The 18,766-nt window shown below is 39.9% G+C and overlaps 1 protein-coding gene across 1 annotated transcript in view; it reads right to left on the bottom strand.

Moving 5' to 3' along the window:
* The window catches only part of Usp26 (ubiquitin specific peptidase 26), a 45,654-nt gene extending 27,096 nt beyond the window's left edge, over nucleotides 1-18,558 (bottom strand). The window contains 5 exon segments of the mRNA XM_070039307.1: nucleotides 11,399-11,448; nucleotides 13,580-13,644; nucleotides 15,407-15,451; nucleotides 16,491-16,567; nucleotides 18,509-18,558. The gene's annotated coding sequence lies outside the window, so the exon portion shown is untranslated.
* Nucleotides 18,559-18,766: the final 208 nt, after the last annotated feature.

Here is an 18,766-nt window from a genome sequence, read left to right as displayed (position 1 = left end):
GCATGTTAGCTTTGAGCAAAAGAAGCTCAGGGACAGTGCCCAGGTCCTGAGTTCAAGTCCAGGACGGGTGTATGAGTGAGCACACGTGCTAGCCAGAGACCAATGTCAGGCTTTAGTGGCTCATGCCTCTAATCCTAGCTACTGAGGACATTGAAATTGAAGGATCAAGATTCAAAGCCAACCTGAACAGACAAATCCAAGAGACTCTTACCTGCAACTAACCAGGATAAAGGCAGAAGTGGAGATGTGACTCATGAGGTCAAGCATCAGCCTTAAGTGAAAACTCCAAGAGACAGCATCTTGGCCCTATATTCAGCCCCAGTACCAGCACAAAAACAAAAAGCAAACAAAATTCTACTTTTAGCCACATGAGGTGTTGTGTTGCCTATATCCTTCCAGCACTTAGGAGGCCTAGATGGAAGCATCACTTAAGTCCAGGAATCCAAGACAAAGCTGGCTTTCTTGGAAAAAACAGCACTCATTTTAAGTTAAAGGAAATGAGACCTTGGTAGTCAAATGCAAGTCACTTGCCTGCTTACTGAAGAACTTACTAAAGAACTAAATACAGGTCATGTATTCAGCACAGGGACCAGAGGTACATGGTAAGCAGAAAAATGTCTCATAACCTAATAAAAAGGTAACTGCTTAAAAAAGAATTAACTGCTTAGACATTAGTGGAGATTCTTAAACTCAGTAATGCACTCAACTCCAGATGTACTCCTTAAACCCCTAGAAAACCGAAAATGTCCATGGATTAAGTATAAAGGCCTATTTTTCCAATAAAAGGATGTACATTGTCAACATTCTATCAAATTGATCTGTAACCAAAAGACCCTACTATAATAGAATAAAATGCAACCCTGTAAGTAAAACTTTTGCCCTTACAGATAGTGCAATCTGCTATAGAATCATCTGTGTGTGAGTGTGCATCATATGCATAAACACAAACATACATGTACACATAAATGTACACTAAATGGGAAAGAGCCTAGTTTACAAACAGGCACATTGCCAGATACTTAACTCTATACTTAACCATTTCTTGGTGAAGACTCTACTTTTGCCCTTCAATAACAATAGAGTTACATATGACAGAGCATTTTATTTTATTTTTTATTTTTTTAATTTAATTTTATTTTGAGAACATACTATACAGAGGGGCTACAATTACATGGGCAGGATAATGCATACATTTCTTACCAAGCATTGCAGCCTCCTCCTTTGTTTACCCTTCACCTCCCTTCCCAGCCTCCCCCCTGACAGAGCATTTTATAAATGACATATGAAGAAAAAAATTCTTACATTTTAAAGTGAGAATACTATGAAGCTGAATGTAACACTATTATTTCAGATTATGTGGCAAATGCACAATGACTACGAAGACTGAGAAAGTAAGCTATGTCCTTTGGCATGAAGAATTTTAGTCCTTATCAGATCCAAGAAAAAATCCAAACCCTTTAAATGTCATCTGTAGATGGTTTCTATCCTATCTACCACCAATTTAACCTTTTCACCAAAATGCATGCTCAAGAGCTAAAAGTAACCTTGTAGGTCCATCTGAGTAACCTCCATCCTCTTTGGAAGCATTCTTGACAGCCTATAAACACAGACTAGCCTAAATTATCAGAATGACAGCCAACTTGACTGTGTTTATTTTCAGACTGCTTCATGAAAGGATTTGGAATATAGTTTTCTGAAGAACTACAAGCATTTATTACATTGTTGATATTCATCAAATCCTTTCAAAACTAGGATGAATAATTCGAATAGAAAGGCTCTCAAAGAAGCTGTAATTAACAAGGGTGATATTTTATGGCAAGAAGTATAGCAGTCAGTGTATACAACAACATGCAAAGTAATTGTGGCTTTTAGTACAGAATCTGGGGTGGGAACCCATTTCTAAACAGAAAACTGGTAGTCCATCCACAGAGTTAACACTGGCTTTTGGCTTTGTAAGTCACTCATTACTCATTTCAATATATAAGCGAAATAGTAAGTTATTAAATGTCCTCAATCTGACCTATTATTATAATAGAACTCACTTATTTGCTGAGCTAATGAAGGGGGGACATGATGGTTGTCCAAAGCCATTTCATGAGATCTTAAGAAATAATTCATACTTTTCCAATGGCAATCAATAGTCCTATTTATTTTCCTAATTTCACAGAAAACACGTGCCTAAGACATTTCCTTTTTTGTCTATACCTTATAGTAACACTTTTGAGTGCTGACTTAAAATTAAGAATTAGGTCCAGATACAGACCTCAAAAGGTACTGCGTACTATTTGCTATCTTCTAATTACATGCGTATAAAACACGCTTATTAAATATGCCTAGAAGCTCCTGGAAAGCTAAAATTCAACTGGCTTCAACTATGTACTCACATCATTCCCCTTTCCACTCCTTAATTCCTCAACCCAAATCCTAATCCATCTCTGGAAACAAGCACTCAAGAAACACTACACATAAACTTTACATTCTAGATTAATGCCAAAGTCTTTCTCATGGCTGAATTTCCAAACAGTGCATATTACTTAATCTAAGTAATGACAACATTAGCCATCTAATTATATAACTTTTCTTCCTAAATTTGTCCCAGTAACCAAACAGCCATATTCTTGACTTAATCCCCTTCTCTGGCCTTGTGGCTATGGATAAATTATTTAAGGTCATTATGGTTTCATTCTTCCATATGAAAAAGAAATTAATTTATTGTCCTTGTTTAACTCTTTAACTTCCTGAAAAGGGTTGAGTTTTGAGTTCTCCAAGCAAGAAAGGTTCACGATGGAAATAACACAGCAGGAGACAAGTCTCTTCTTGCTCAGTCATAATTTTTATGGCCTTTATACTTACTAAATAGCCATTTCTTCACCTATACAGTGGAGTCATCTTCAAAAGGGGCCCCCTAAGCCTTAACAATATGAACATGTGGATTGTAAGAATTATTCAAGAATACTAGGAAGCCATTAATTAGTCTTAAAAATTTTGATATGAAAGAGGACATTGTGTTTATTTCCTATCACTAGATACAATGCTTCTTTTTACATGAATACAACTGATTTTCTCTTAGGTACCCTCTATTATTTTCATTTTTAGAGGATACTAGAAAATGAAAAAAAAATACTGGTGAGAGATCAAACATACAAAGAAATACATGCATGCAAGGGAAAAAAAAGATCTCAAAGAAAAATTCCTCTAAGAAGCTTAGACAAGGTTCACCATATACTTAGTAAAGCAACTAACCTGTGACAAACAAGCCATTCTTTTTTTCTTTTTAATGCCAGTCCTGTGGCTTGAATTCAGGGCCTGGGTTTTGTCCCTGAGCTTTTGTGCTTTAGAGTAAGAGTGTGACTTACTTTCTTGCACCTACTGGCTCCAAACTGTGATATTCAGATTTCAGCTTCCTGAGTAGCTAAAATTACCAGTGTGAGCCACTGAGCCCAGTTCTTTTTTTCTTTTTTCTGTACTGAGTTTTGGTGAGAGAGGAAAGATTTTGGTTCATGCTTTTAGAGAGCAGTTTACCTCATGGCAGACAGTAAACCAAGAGAGACTGCCTGCAGTAACAGGCATTAGGATAATGGGGTGCCAATGGCTCACTCCTGTATCCTAGCTACTCAGGAGGCTGAGGTCTGAGGATCTTGGTTCAAAGCCAGCCCATGCAATAAAGTCAGTGACACTCTTATCTCCAATTAACCACCAGAAAACCAGAAGCAGAGATGTGGCTCAAGTGGTAGAGTGCTAGCTTTGAGCTGAAGAGCTGAAGGACAGCACCCAGGCCTATAGTTCATGCCCCATGACTGACAAAAAAAAGATATAGAATAGAAAGAATATACAGAATATGTATTAATACTATCTCCACTTAATCTGCTCTGGATATGCTTTCACATGCACGTGTAAAGATGAGCTTTACTCTTACGTGCTTCTGAATCCAATCAAGAAGATAATCAAGATTAACCATCACACAGATTAAGATACTTTTATCTCTTCTACAAAACTGTCAGGTCCTTCAAAGAAAGTATTTTCTTTTTCTTTTTTTTCACATACTCTGCAATGTTTTTAATTTTTTTTAGTTTAGTATGTGATATATTTTGTTTCCTGAGTAAATCTATTTTTTCATTGCTTGTGTCTACTAAATGAGATAGGAAAACTATTGTGTACTTAAGGCCCCTTCCATGTTTTTTTCATGTCAATACAGATTTGTACAATGGCCAAATAATACATAGCAATGAGACTATAGATGGGCACATATTAATTAGCTAGGGATGACAGAGAAGACTATTCCAAGCAGAGGAAACAATATGAAATAATCCCTGAAATCAAGTTTTTGATGTGCATATGGAACCAAAAAAGGCTGAGTTATGAGAGAGAATGGGAATCAGAAAACTTATGTGAGACAAGTTGTCAGTTTACTAACACTAAATGGATTGGGACAGTTATTACCTTTAAACACAACTATTTTATCAATAGCCCTATAGCTATGGATTATGAAATTAGGAGAGAATTCCACACTGAAAATGTAACAGGTGCTTAAAAGCTGCATTTGCTGAAAAGGACATGACTCCCTACTTCTATCCACAAATTAATATAAAGCAGGAGAAAAAATTGGCATCTCTACCTCCACTTGGTATTGGTCTTTGCTCTAAGCCAGTCTCTCTTCAGTCACTGTATAATCATCATGAACTCCAGGAAGGACAGACTGATGGATAATATCTTTATGACAAAGGATTGAAAATAACCCTCCCTCCTAAAATGAGGACAAGTACCTGTAATGATAAGGCTACACCCACAAAGAGTAATCATCTCATGGGAACTAAATTGATCACCTCAAGTGATGATGGAAAGAACAACTCTGGAACTTCAGGGAAAAAAAGACAATACCCCTGACTAATTATAAGACAATGAATTGCCAGATCATCTAATCACCCTCAGAGCACTGGAAAATGCCTGTGACTGGGGCTGTTTGATAATATGCAATACTTCTCCTTCAGCTTCCTCCAGTTCTCTTGTCCATTTAAGCCTAGTTTACCAGGCACTGGTGGCTCACCCCTATAACCCCCATAACAGGAGGTAAGATATGAGGACTTCAATTTGAAACTATCCAGGGCATACAAATCCGAGAGACTCTCATCTCCAATTAACCAGAAAAAAAGCTTCAACTGGAGGTGTGGCTCCTGTGGCAGACTGCCAAGAAAAAAAAGCCCTGAGATCAAGCCCCAGTACCAGACACACAGACACAGACACAGACACAGACACAGACATAGACACAAGACACACACACACACACACACACACACACACACACACACACACACACACACACACACACACACACACACACACAACAATCCCCCAAAATATAGCTCATTTCTGTTCCTTGAAGATGAACTGAAGTGCTATCTTCCTACCTTTTGTTGCCCTTCATTATCTTTTGTTTTGGCATTTGTGGTGAGTGAAAAAACCTGACATAAGGAATCCCAGAAGTTTGGACTTGGGTCCTAACACTGGTTTTAGCTTTGGCAAGTCAGAAAATACACCCATGCGGTGTCAGCTACTTCACAAGCAACAAGTCAACCCTGGATCAAGGAGGAAAGATAGAATTTCTTCTACACAGCTGCTGGAATTACATTTATTACAGGGACTTTCTTATTTTTCCACTTTGGCCAGCTTTTTACCATCATCTGGTAGGGCAGAATAATGGCCATTTGAACACTAAAGTCCCTGAATTCTGACTGTTCTCTCCAACCAGTGCACCTTGGCCTTCCCGTTCTTTTCCCTTGCTGTCTGGAGGCTCTTTTGGGCCGTTTTGGGTTTTGTTGAACTAATTTTGGCTTTTGCCATTCATCTTCCAGGGAAGCTTTGAATTCCTTGTGGTTTGGAGGCTCTCCAGAGCCCCTTTTGGGTTCAGTTGAACTATTTGGACTTCTGCCATTTGTCTGACAAGGAAATTTGAATCCCTTGTTCAGAGGCTTTGCTGAGCATTTGAGTTCATTAGAAAACTTGTGTTGGCAATTAGCAGGGAAGTAAGGAACACAGAGAAAGCAGAGTGTTTGTGTTGGAGATCTATCTCTGTTGTGATCTGCTCAAGAATGAAAAGCACCAAGTCTATCTTGCCCCTTAGGGAGAACTCTAGCTGACTTGTCTACTAAAAAAGAAAAAGAAAGAAAAAGGCAAAGGGTAGTTTGGTCTAAAAGTGAATTGTGAGTTAATTGTGTTTGTATCATTTTGTATGTCTATATTAGTCTGTCTGTTATGATTGGCTTGGAGAAAGCTAAAATTCTGATGGCTATACCAATAGTCCTACTGGAAATGAACTCAAAACCACTTTTCCTGACATACACATTTGTGTGTCAGCCACCAATATAAACTCCCCAGATTTACTCCTAGAAGAATACAGTTGGACACAACTCTATCTTCTCCTAGAATTCATAGAAAAAAAATGCTTACTTGTGAACACTACATTAAAAATTCACATTTCTTGCCAGATACCGGTGGTTCATGCCTGTAATCTTAAGATACTCAGGAGGCTAAGATCTGAGGATCATGGTTTCAAGCCGGCCAGGGCAGAGAAGTCTATGAGACTCTTATCTCCAATAAACTACTCACAAAAGGCTAGAAGTAGAGCTGTAGCTCAAGTGGTAGAGTGCTAGCCTTGAACCAAAGTAACTCAAGGACAGCTCCCAGGCCCTGAGGTTCAAGCCCCAGGACTGGCAAAAAAAAAAAAATTACATTTCTTGAGTTCTTGAATTTTTTTTCTTTTTTTTTGTTGATTGTGAGGTCTGAACTCTGGGCCTGGGCGCTGTCCCTCAGCTGTTCAGCTCAAGGCAAGTGCTCTCCACTTGAGCTACAGAGCTACTTCCTGCTTTTTCTGCTTATGTGGGGCTGAGAAATTGAACCCAGGGCCTCATGCATGCAAGGCAAACACTCTACCACTGAGCCACCTTCCCAGCCCAAGTTCATGAATTCTTAAATGGACATCTATGTGATGTCTAATTTTTTATCTTTCTTTTTAAAAAGTTTTAATTGTTATTATAAAGGTAGTATACAAAGGGGTTCATTTCATAAGTCAAGTAATGAGTACATTTTTTTGGACAATATCACCTTTTCCCTTCACTCTCTCCTGATTTTCCTCTCCTGTCTCCACCCACAAGTTGTGTAGTTCATTTTCAACATAGCGTCTAGTATCTCTGCTACATTTCTTCACCCTTTGTCCTTCCATTTACAATTTTTAAAAATTGCATACATGTCTATACATGTATGAACAAAGATAATCTAGTCCTCTACATTATGCCTGTTATGCCTATTTTTTCCTCTGTTGTCTGTCACTTCTAGGAAACCCGTTTTCCACAGTTCTTATAACCAACTTGAACTAAAATGCAGGCCTCTAGGAATTAACTCTCAAATGTATGACTGAAGAAAAAACAAACATTAAGATGAGCAGAAGTCTTGATATGTTTTATTCTGTTGCAATTTGGATCCAACTTTTCTTATTAATATATATGGGCATATTGACAAATAAAAATGTAAATGAAATTTTTAATTTGTTTTTGTATAGAGAAGTTTAAGATTGCTTTTCTTATCCACCTGCCAGTGGCTAACGCCTATAATCCCAGCTATTCAAGAAACTGAAATGAGAAGGTTTACAGTTCAAAGCCTGTCTACACAGAAAAGCCCAAATGACTCTGTCTCCAGATAACCATTTACTGGTGGACACATGGCTCAAATGATAGAATGGCGGCCATAAACAAGCTAACCAAATGAGCACAAAAGTTCTGAGTTTAAGCTTCACTATCAGCCATTACAACCACCAAAAAGATTGCTTTTCTTCTTGGGTCTTCACTAAAATATGAGCCCATTGAGAGTAGAAAAACAATCTTGTCAAAATTCTAATATAAGTACAAATTAAAAAAGAAATACAAATATATCATCAAGTAGAAAAGACAAAGAAAGAGATAAGGACATGTTTTTGTAGAAAAAGTTAAAGGAAAATCTTTTAAATGAGAGAGGTTTTGTGTAAAACATACTCTGTCCTAAAGGACTCTTCCAAAATGGAAAAAGAAAGTGGATGCTGGTTGTTCATGCCTGTAATGCCAACCTTGCTACTCAGAAGGTTGAGATCTGAGGTGCAAAGCCAGAGTGGGCATCAAAGTCTATGTGACTCATCTCCAATTAACCACAAAAAAGCTGGAAGTGGAGCTGTGCCTCAAGTGATAAAGCATCAACCTTGAGCACAAAAGGTAAGGCCCAGCTTACCCTAGTCAAGTATCTAAGCCAGGCTTGATGACTCAAGCCTATAATCCTAGTCTTTGGGGAGGTAAATATGGTGGTAAAGGTTCATTGAGATTCATCACCAGCCTGGATAAAAAGTTCATGAGATTCTATCTCCATGAATAGCTGGGTAAAGTGGCTTCCTCCTTTTTTATCCTAGTGGAAGCATAATGGAATGTGCCTGTCATGCCTACCTACACAAGGAAACCCAAGTAGGAGGATCACGGCCCAAACTGTCTCAGACACAAAGAGCCTGTACCTCAAAAATCAATGCTGAGCCAGGTGCGGGTGGCTCACACCTGTAATCCTAGCTACTCAGGAGGCTGAGACCTAAGGATCACAGTTCAAAGCCATGAGACTCTTTTATCTCCAATTAACCACCAAAAAGCTAGAAGTAGAGCTATGACTCACATGGAGCACCCGCTTTGAATGAAAAAGCTAAGGGACACGGGAGAACGGGAAGGGAAAGGAAAAGTGAAGTAGGAAAAAGGGAGAACAGGAATGAGAAGACGAAGAGAAGGGAGGTATTTGAGGTCACTGGCACTATCTCTACCAGATGCAGAGCTATCGGACCTTAAAGCCCTTCCAAGTACCTCTAATAGAAGGCAAATGTACACTTCCGACCAAAGACTTCTATTTAACTAGAGACAAAAGAACAACTACTTCTACTTGCTTCAAACATTATCTTTTTAGTTGTTTATGCTCATTATTTAAAAGAAAATCTCTTACATAATTTATTTAATTGTATGTCTTGACTTTTTAACTCCTTGTAGTTTGCTTTATAATGTTGTTTCTAGTTTTAGTCTTACACAAGTTATTTATGACATATATATTTGATCTATTTGTCCTCACCTTGCAATCTAGGAAGGAGGAATGAAAAAAAAAATGGCTCAAAGGAAGGGAGTATCAGAGCCTCCCCAGAACCAGCCTTATCACCTTCTCCTGAGCCATCCCAAGGACTGAGAGAATAGTCAACCGGGCATGCCCATGACTAGGATTATTTATCATTATCTTTCTCCCATTACCACCCAGTTCTTTTTCTATTTAAATTTATGTCCCATTCTTCATAGTAAAGAAGTGCTATCTTTGTGAAGCTGCTTAGGCCATATAATAAATCTACTTTCTATGTCCTTCACTATGTCTCTTTTAGTGTATAGAGGTAAATGGCTTGATCTGACATATGGGAGCCAAGGATCTAAACCTCCAGCTTCCAAAGAGAAGGGATTTTTGTTGTTGTTTATCCAATGGTCCTGGTGATGACATCTGGGGTCTCAAACTTGTGGTATACATTGCTGAACTAATACCTGCAGACCCAAGCAATAAATACCACCAAAAGGGCTTCAAGTAGAGCTGTGGCTCAAATGATGGAGCACCAGCCTTGAGCAAAAAAGCTAAGGATAAGCACCTAAGCCATGAGTTCATGCCCCCCCACACAGAGAGAGAGAGGGGGGGGGGAACACCAGGAAAGATAGGGAAAATGAAAAGGCTGAAAGAGTTCAAAAAATGCTTATGGGCGATATGGTTTACTGTGAAATTAAATAGTAGGGTCGATGCACTGATGGAGAACATTTTATTAAAATATCTATATCTTAAATCTGATAAGTGATAAATTAGCAAGAGAAGAAAAGGTTTCCAAGGTAAGGGAAGTATTTATGTCATTAAGATGCACCAAATTACTTTGCATTCTTGATATATGTATAAAGAATCCACCCAAACCCCACAAAATAAGACATTTGGAAATTAAGATAAAATTGATTTCTAGACTCAAGTGTAAGTACAAGGAGTCCCAGGGGCAATGTGCAGGAGCACATTCATATGGAAAAGCCATTACTAGCTCCTCTGGAATGCCAAAAGAAATCTGTTAATGAAAGCATTTGCTATGAAATTTCAAACATTCTACTACAGTACCCTGACATTTGCAACCTAACTACGTGTTTTTGTAAAAGGAGGACATGTTTACAGAATACTGACAATGAGAAATGCTGACAAGATAACTGGAAGGTGATTTTTACTTAGTGTGAGTCAAAATTTCCAATGGAGCTGGGTTCTGTTGGCTCATGCCTATAATCCTAGCTTCTTAGGAGGCTGAGATCTAATGATCACAGTTTGAAGTTAGCACAGGCAGAAAAGTCCATGAGACTTTCCAACCAGCCACCAAAAACATGAAGCAGAGGTATGGCTCTAGTGGTAGAGTGCTAGTCTTGTGCAAAGAAGCTCAGAGATAGCATCCAGGCCCTAACTTAAAGCCTCAGGACCAGAAAAAAATATTCACTGGGTTGATGTATCCAAATGATCTATTTCCTTCTTGTAACTATCTTTCTATAAATCCTTTGGTCAAAACCCAAAAGAATCAGGGCTAATCTGGGTTTCCTGGTGGTTTGGTGCCAATCATGGTTTGAAGCAATAAGACATACTTCCTTTGGATGTATATTTAAATTAAACAAGTGTCACACACAACCAAATCTTTTTTCTTTCAGTACAGTGATTTCAACTCAAAACCTCACATGTGCTAGGCTGGTACTTTAGCTCTTCAGCTATGCTAGTTTTATTTGAGACAAGGTGTCTCACCTCCTACACCGGCATACACGTGAGCCTTTATCTGCCTATTTTAGGGTTTCTTGTTGCTAAGATCACAGCCTGTGCTACTGTATCCAGCATCTCTTGAAAGACAAGAGTCCTGAAGACTTTTCTGCCTGGGGCCTCTCACCTCAAACCTTCCCCATTTCAGGGTTATAGGTGTGGGCCTCTAGCATCTGAGAAGAACTTCCTTTGCAACCATCCTATTTGAGTTGTGGGCCACTAGCATCTGAGAAGAACTTCATTTGCAACCATCCTATTTGAGTTATATGCATGCATGTATGTATGATATGTAAATGTATATATTTATACATGTCTATATGTTTTACTTATATTAATAACTTATTTAATAGTAATTTGTTTACAATATAGTATGTGATCATTATTAGTTATCTAATTATAATTTAAAATATATGTAAAATATATTTGCATAATTTTAAGTATTTTACGTAACTATACTTTTATTTCACATATACATATAAGTATGTAAATACTTTGTATACAATATGCAAATACATTATACAGATTCTCTTCAGAACCTCTTACAGATTCTTACCTCCACAAGAATTTTAAAGTCAAGCATCCAGTAGTCTAGTGAAATGAGACCTGTTGGGAAAAGATCAAATTTAAAGAGCAAATGTTACTTTTGACAGTAGGCCACACATTTATGTCCTTTTATGGATCATAAACAATTCTCACTACTCTCTACCATATTTCATCATTTCTTGCCCTATCTCCTCTTGTGAATTCCTGTCCCAGATATCAATCACTGTGTCAACAGAAGGAGGACCTAAGCAAGGGAGCAAAGTCTCAGACCCTGCAAAGAAAGTTCATGAAAGTTTCCAGCTCTGTTCTTGAGGAATGGAGCAACAGCAAGAGTTTCTTCTCTCCTGAGATCTTCAGGGCTATCAATCAGAGTGTTCACTTGATCCAGCTAAGAGGTAGCAACTTCATCAGCTCCTTCAAGGCCTTGGGCACAACTAATTAAATGATATATCTCATAATCAAATAGCAGTACTTTCTTTTTCTTTTGATGCCTCAAGTAGACCTAAATTCCTCCACTAAGAGGCAGTACAGTTCATATACTAGAACTACAACAGGAACAAGTCAGAAAAAGCCTCTCTCACATTTAAGTTTACATTGCCATGTACCGAAGAACTAATTCTATTGCATCAAACTCTACAACAAAACAACATTCCTATGAAGATCATGCTCTTTACATCACTTACACATATGCTGTTATTGAACAATAAATATTCAGGAACCACACAACTTTGATTTTTCTTTCTGCTTGGTAATACTGGTGTTTGACTCAGGGCTTTGTACTTGCTAGATAGGTGCTCTATTATTGGTTTTTTTTTTTTTTGGTCGGTCATGGAGCCTGAACTCTGGGACTGGGCACTGTCCCTCAGCTCTTCAGCTGAAGGCTAGTTCTCTACCACTTGAGCCATAGCTCCACTTCTGGCCTTTTCTGTTTATGTGGTGCTGAGGAATCGAACCCAGGGCCTCATGCCTGCAAGGCAAGCACTCTACCACTGAGCCACCTTCCTAACCCTGTACTCTATTATCAATGCTCCATTTCCTGCCCTTTTTCTCTGGCCATTTTTAAAACTAAGATCTTGATTTTTGACCAGGCCAACCTAGACAATATTCCTCCTATTTAATCCTCCACTGAAGTTAGAATGACAGGCATACAACATTAATGCCCAGATTTCTCTGTTGAGAGTCTCACTAATGTTTTTGCCCAGGCTGACCTGGAACTGTGATCCTCCCAATCTCAAACTCCCAAATGGCTATGACGACAGATGCACATCCCCTCTCCAGCAATTTATAAACTAAAAAGTCACAGCACGGTTTAAGAAAAATTAGAATCTTTAAAGTAAATGCCTTTCCTAAGTGTTTGCTTAATATTTGAGTTTGGAAGTTAGGGATGAAATCAAGAATGAGAAAGCATAGATTTACTTTCATAAAACCCATCACAACTTTCCTTCCCAGAACCAATATGGATACTTTCACAAAGATTACTCAGAAGATCATCAAAGTATTAGTTCTATAGTAATAATTATACAGATGGATTGCCAGTGATTTGAGTTTATTTAAGTGCTGTGTGAGAAACAACTTGTAAGCTAAAATCTCATTCAGTTACGTCATACTGGTAAACTGAAATTAGCCACAGTGGGAGTATTAACACCTGAGAAATTGCAAGACGTGCCTATCAGATTTTTACTTTCCTATGGAGAGCCAGTTGTTTAAAGAAAAAAAGTACTGTTTGTAGTCCATAGACTTTCTTTGTATGCACATATGATAATTATCAGAATTTGTAAAGAAAACTGAGCCTATGAACTTTTCTATAGTGATTGTTTTCATGAATTAAAAGCTTTATAATCATGATAGGCTTGAGCTAAAATTTCCATTTCAATCCAAACTCTCTCAGTACCCATATAAACAGGAAGCATGAAAATAGGTCTCATCACACCATAAATTTGTAGCATACTAAAATCCCAAATGATTTTTAACTATTCACAAAGCATACCTCAGATGATAAGGATAAGTGACAATTCTGAAATAAAAAAAAACTAGGTTCCATATTAAATTCTGAATATTACAATCACTTTCTCTTCACCTATGTTTCTGAATTTCCAGTTATTCACTTGGAGATTTACTCTATACGATTCCTCTGACACACAGCAATTTTGAGATACCAGAAGTTAACCAAAGTATCCACTTAACCACTTACCTATTCTCCAAACCACACAAATGAAGAGACCTAAGATGACTGTGAAGGGCAATGGGTCCAAGAACCTGGGGAAACATTAAGTGTCACAGTAAACTTCTTTAAAAATATTTTAATTTTTAAAAAATTTTTATTTATTTTTTGTTTATTTGGTACCGAGGAATAGAATTCAGGGCCTCATGCATGCTAGGCAAGCACTCTACCACTAAGCCACATTCCTAGCTCTATTTTTTTTTTTGATTAGCAAGGTCACTGTAATACCACATGATGAAGGAACTTGGCTGTCACAGTAAAGCATCTTTAAAATAATTCTGGCTTCCATTATCTAGCAAAAGAATAACAATGATCTCTGCTACCCAGGAATTTAAAGTAATTAATTCTAGGATGAATTGAAAGACTTTAAAATCTTAATATGCTGCACTAGAATTACACATTTTTCTTTTCTTTCTCTCGTGTGTGTGTGTGTGTGTGTGTGTGTGTGTGTGTGTGTGTGTGTGTGTGTGTGTGTGTGTGTGTGTGTGTACATACATGCCAGTCTTGGGGCTTGAGCCACAGCTCCACTTCCTGCTTTTTGATTAATTAGAGATAAGAATCTCACAGACTTTCTTGCTTAGGCTGGCTTTGAACCTCCACCCTCAGATCTTAGCTTCCTTAGTAGACAGAATTATAGGCATGAGTGACCAGTGCTCAGCTGATACTTTCTTATCTAATTTTCAAAACATGGTTTTTGTTTTTTTAGCTGGGCAAACTTCAAGTTACATGATACTACCAGAGTAACATATATGCTAACAGAAAAGTATGGATCTATTGATAACTCAGTTAAAATTCTCTTGGAGAATCTTACATAGTGCCTGTTTGTATTTAAAAGTTTTTACATCCTTTCTTATATTGTCCAGTATCTTTATCTAATCTCAATGAACTATAATCACCTTCCAGAAGTGAAGTTTTACAGGTGAGAAAAAGGATTTCTAGGAGTGCCAGTTAACAGGAACCTTCTAGCCTGCACATTTAGAAAGCACTGCTGGATACTACTCTATGCCAGACTCAGTGTAAGGTGTCTACATAGGGGAGAATACAACTAACATTACTGCAAGGAAAAATCTGGACTTCTCAGACACTTTTTACTTCACAGCAAGATTACTTACAAAGTTGTGGCTTCTGGAGAAATCAGTGTAACCTATAAGAAGGTATACCTGAGGAAAAAAGGTAAATAAAGGGAAGGAGAAGGGAGAGAGCTAACCCAAAGTATCTTAATCTATTACATAGTTCCGAAAATGAGGGCTAATTTCTGAGTACTGTGGGCATTACAAAGATGATTGCACTCTACTTGATTCTTACAGCATCCTTGATAACATATGATTTCCATTTTGCAGATAAGAAAAACTGAGGCTCAAAGCATTAGATAGTAGTAAAGACTGACACTGGTAAAATGAGTTTGAACTGAGGTCCAATTGACACCTGGGATTTTCCAGAGAAAATCTATAAGGCACTGAGTTAAAGCTATATAATGCAACCATTTACAGATGTTACCAATAAGTACAAGTCATAAGACTGTTAAATGACTGGGGAAGACCATGTTCAAAAGCATATATCACAGTGGGAAACAACTCCCAAAGTACAACCTTTGGTTACAAGTTCCTTGGCTCTGAAATTTGATATTATAATATAGTGAAAGCTTCAATTCCAAATTCATATGTAATTCAGTATACCTTGTAGGAAAAATAACAACAAAGGTAAAACCAAGTTTAGACATAGGACTTCTGCACATCTGGGGTGGGGGGAAGCACATTGGATAGCTGAGAAAACAACAGCAAACATAGAAGAGCTTACCAATCAAACCTTGTGGTTTGGCTGGTATACTGAACAGTGACTGATCTGAATAGGGACAAGAGAGAACATTAATCACATATAATATTCATTGCAAACCACCTGACATTAGCACTTTTTGCCATAATAGTCTATCTTACCCTGATCCATTTACCACTGTGTTTCTTTTGCATGAAACAAGAGTGGAGAAACAGGTCAAGGAGTCTTAGTATGCAAACCCCAAATCCTTGCCATTACTGACTTCACTGACAACTTTTAACAGTGCCATAATGCATAGAAAAAGTTGGTTAAAAATCAGCTGAGCTTGGGCTGGGAAGGTGGCTCAGTGGTAGAGCACTTGCCTTGCATGCATGAGGCCCTGGGTTTGATTCCTTACCACCACATAAGCAAAAAGAAAAAAGCCGGAAGTGGCGCTGTGGCTCAAGTGGTAGAGCGCTAGCCTTGAGCTGAAGAGCTGAGGGACAGCGCCCAGGCCCAGAGTTCAGGCCCGACAACTGGACCCAAAAAAAAAAAAAAATCAGCTGAGCTGCCAGACTATTGCTGTACAGTGAAAATAAGCTAAGTATCTTTTAGCTTCAGAGAATGCAGCCTCATAGTCCCAGACATGTCTACAAAGGAAATAACAATAGTGTATGGGGGGGGGGTAAGGATTGGGGAAATACCAATCTTCATACTGTAATTGTTGGTATGCCTCAGAACCCCCAGCAAATAACCCCCTAAAGTGGGATGCGTCAGTAAGCTCCCGTTCCCTGCCATTCACTAAATCCACATTTCCCGTACAATTCCTCCTTTTTAGATAGATAGAGATGACTTTCAAACTGCCTCCAGAACTCAGAATCAATACCTCTCTCCCTCCCCCACTCTGTCTCTTTTCCCCCTTACCTCTTTCTTTCTCTTGCTCAAGGCTAGCACTCTACACTTCAGCCACAACTCCACTTCTAGCTTTTTGGTGAATTAAGAGGTAAGTCTCAGAGACATTCCTGCCCCCTAGACTAGCTTTGAACCTTCGTCCTCAGATCTCAGCCCCCTGAGTAGCTAGGATTACAGGCTTGAGCCATCAGCATCCAGCTAGAACCCATTCTCTTACCTGAAATAAAGTCACTCTTTGTGGTTTCTTTTGTACAATCACCCTGGTAGTGCTTCTACTATCAGCTACTGCCTTACCTAAAATAAAAAGCAAAACATTGATGTTAAAGAAAGTCAAAATTTTTTTTTTGAAATCAAAACAGTCTGCATTACTCAGGAAGTGACCTTGCCACTCACGATAGCACAAAGGATAGGGCTTGCCCTCTAAAGAACATCTGTTATTTCACATAACCATGTCTTGAAATTGGTTACCATTCTACTTTCTTCATTTTATACACCCCTAGAACAGGCTAACCAGGCTAAAGTGGTTTTTGTTTTTTGCTTTTTGTCAGTCATGGGGCTTGAACTGTAGGGATAGTGCTCTACCACTTGAGCCACAGTGCCACTTCCGGTTTTCTGGAGGTTAATTGGAGACAAGAGTCTCACCGATGTTCCTGTCTGGGCTGGCTTTGAACTGCAATCCTTAACTGGCCCTCAGATTTTTTTTCTTTCTTTCTTTTTTTTTTTTTGTCGGTCGTGGGACCTGAACTCTGGGTTTGGGCGCTGTTCCTGAGCTCATCAGCTCAAGGCTAGCGCTCTATCACTTGAGCCACAGCACCATTTCCAGCTTTTTCTGATTATGTGGTGCTGAGAAATTGAACCCAGGACCTCATGCATAGAAGGCAAGCACTCTACCACTGAGCCACCTTCCTAGCACTGGCCCTCAGTTCATTTAACTTTCCCATGTGACTATGTGAACCAGTGCTACCAATCTAAAATGGCGGTTGTGGGAATTCGTGACCTCGCTTCCTCAGCCACTCCCCCCCATCTGATTACCAGCAGGAAGAGCCGTCCCCCCTGTAGTACAAGCTATTCCCTCCCCAGCGCCCCCTGCCCCCATCTTGGTATTGCAGGCGGTATGCCCGCATTGCGATCTTCTCACCTCAGCGCCGTCCCGGGCCACATACCGGTATTGCAGACAGCATCCCTCACGCCAAGGCCTTCTGGTGCCAGCGTTCCCTACCCCCACAAAGTGGTAATGCAGATGCCAATCTTACACCCGCCATGCATTGTGGCCTTCTGGAACCAGCACCCCTCTCCCCCAGTTTCAGTATTGCAGACAGCACCGTTTGTCAGGGCTTTCCCGAGTCAGCCATCCCCACATCCCCCTCCAACCCCCGCCTACGCACAATGCGGTCTTTTGGCGTCTGCGGCCCCTCCCCCAGCTTCGGCATCGCAGATGGCAACATTCGCGTCAGGGCCTTCCGGAGCGAGCCACCTCCCCCCCCCAAATTCCCGCGCACAATTTAGCCTTCTGGCGTCAACTCCCCCTCCCCCAGCTTTGGTATTGCAGATGGCAACCTTTGCGTCAGGGCCTTCCGGAGCCAGCTTCCACACACACCCCCATTCCCATGCACAATGCGGCCTTCTGGCATGGGTCCCCCCCCTCCACACCCAAGTTTCCATATTGTAAACAGCAGTCATCGCGTCTGGGCCTTCCATACTCAAATCTTTTCCCCTTCGCCACCACCACCACCACACACAATGCGGCCTTCAGGCGTCAGCATCCCTCTTTCCACGTACCGCCATTGCAGACGGTACCCAACACGTTGTGGCCTTCCAGCGACAGTGCCCCCCCCACTCAGTATCAAAGATGGCGCATCGTGGCCTTCAATGCCCCTACCCCCACCCTATCGCGGCCTTCCCACATTAGTGCCTCCACCCCCATCCCCCACCCGCGGCCGCACAGGTATTGAGGACTGTGCCATGGACGCTCAAGAGCTCCCGGCCTTGCCACAGGTTTTCCTCACTTTTAAGTCAAAAAGGCCACAAAACGATAAAAACATCGACAAGAGGCTAAATAAAACATATTTAAAAGAAAATTTTGACGAGTAATACACACCGTAACCCCCGGCCCTGTGACAAAATTTGTCTGAGACTCAACTAATATAAGCCGAAAGCACTCCAAAGTGTTAAAATATAGTAATAAATTACAATATTGCTAGTATGCATTACTTTTTATGAAGTCAATAAACTTACTCTGGGACAGTCTCTGAAAGCATCCGCTGTGGCAAAGCACTCCACTGAGGGTAATTTTCCCCTCACGGAGAGCCCGGCTCCGCTACCGGCACCGCAGCGCGGCTTGGTGCAGCCGGCTTGGTGCAGCGAAGGAGACCCACCCTTCCAACTGAAGAAGTGGGCACGGCCAACTGGGCTGCGCTCCTTTTATAGACAGCCTAAGGCCAACCCCCTCCAGGGATCCTGATTAGCTACGGCTTATTTGATTGACATAGACAC

This window comes from Dipodomys merriami, unplaced genomic scaffold (genome assembly GCF_024711535.1).
Source record: "Dipodomys merriami isolate MVZ:Mamm:240054 unplaced genomic scaffold, mDipMer1.0.p SCAF_3, whole genome shotgun sequence".
Classification (NCBI taxonomy): domain Eukaryota; kingdom Metazoa; phylum Chordata; class Mammalia; order Rodentia; family Heteromyidae; genus Dipodomys; species Dipodomys merriami.
This window is presented reverse-complemented; position numbering and strand designations above follow the sequence as displayed.